We start from the raw sequence: 1186 nt of genomic DNA on the forward strand, positions 1-1186 counted from the left end.
AAATGAAATAAAATGAAGGAAATGAAGGAAAATAAAACCCAGGGAGAGGGGCAGAAAGGTAGCTGCTGGAGGGCAGAAGGCGGTGTGTCCAGCTTTAATCCATTCAAGGTCTGGAGCTTTGAATAGGCTCAAGGTGTATAAAAGAGGCCTGGAGGGCTGAGGGTCCTTTCTGTTTGCCAGAGGTTGCCCTGAGTGTGAGTATACCCTCCTTTCTACTTTGGGGCTTCTACCTGAACCTTTCTGAACCTTGTGGTTAGGATTGTCTTTTTCTTTTTTAAAAAAACATTATTTTCATTTTGTGTGTATGCGTGTATTGCCTCATGTATGTAAGTGCACCTGTGTCATGCAATGCCCTTGGAGGACAGAGAGATTTTGATCCCCTGGAACTGGAGTTAAGGACAGTTGTTAGCTGCCATGTGGGTGCTGGGATTCGAACCAGGTCTTCTGCAAGAACAATCGGTGTTCTTAACCACTGAGCCATCTCTCCAGCTCCCTTTTTCTTTTAAAACTTTTGACTTTTCTTCTTTTTTTTCCTCTCCAATGCCTTACCATTCCAGCCCCAAGGGCCTCTCCCCTCCCTGATTAGGCCTTGTTGCTGACATCCCAAACCTGGAACTCTGCCAGGATGTTTTCAGACATGAGTTCCAGAGGGGCTGGCAACCTGGTGCTCCTTGTGATGCTGTATAAAGACTAAATTTCATTTCTTTTACTTTTCTTGGTCTTTTCTGAGACAGGGCTCATGCTGGCTTGACCTCAGACTTCCTATACTATCCTGACCGCCAAAGTACACCTCAAGTGCTGGGAATACAGGTACATGCCCCTCCAGGCCTGGCCCTGGAATTGGTTTTCTGGGACAGAGGCTGGTTGGGTTATGTAACCCTGGCTGTCCTCAGTTATAAGGCTGGGATCACGAGACTGTAAATTTATATATATTTTTATATATGTAAATTTATATATATATATATATTTTTTTTTTTTCCCACGTCATGTAATGTGCTGGTGCGTAACAAGGTTTGAGGGCGGCACATGTCACGCATGCCCATGAACACCCAATCATCACCATGCTTATGAACCACAAAAGGATGATTGTAAATTAATATTACATCTGTTGGTGTGTGTATAGGCTCATGTGTGGAGGTTCATTCCACATGGCTCTTCGGGATTAGGCACAGGTTAGCAGGCTTTG

General features: G+C 44.4%; 1 non-coding gene across 1 annotated transcript; it reads right to left on the reverse strand.

Moving 5' to 3' along the window:
• Nucleotides 1-982: 982 nt before the first annotated feature.
• LOC115069395 lies at nt 983-1084 on the reverse strand. Its single transcript, XR_003848676.1, has one exon. It is a non-coding gene; the product is annotated as a small nucleolar RNA U13 (small nucleolar RNA).
• Between the last annotated feature and the right edge of the window lie 102 nt (nt 1085-1186).

This window comes from Nannospalax galili, unplaced genomic scaffold, assembly GCF_000622305.1.
Source record: "Nannospalax galili isolate Female #2095 unplaced genomic scaffold, S.galili_v1.0 scaffold632, whole genome shotgun sequence".
Classification (NCBI taxonomy): domain Eukaryota; kingdom Metazoa; phylum Chordata; class Mammalia; order Rodentia; family Spalacidae; genus Nannospalax; species Nannospalax galili.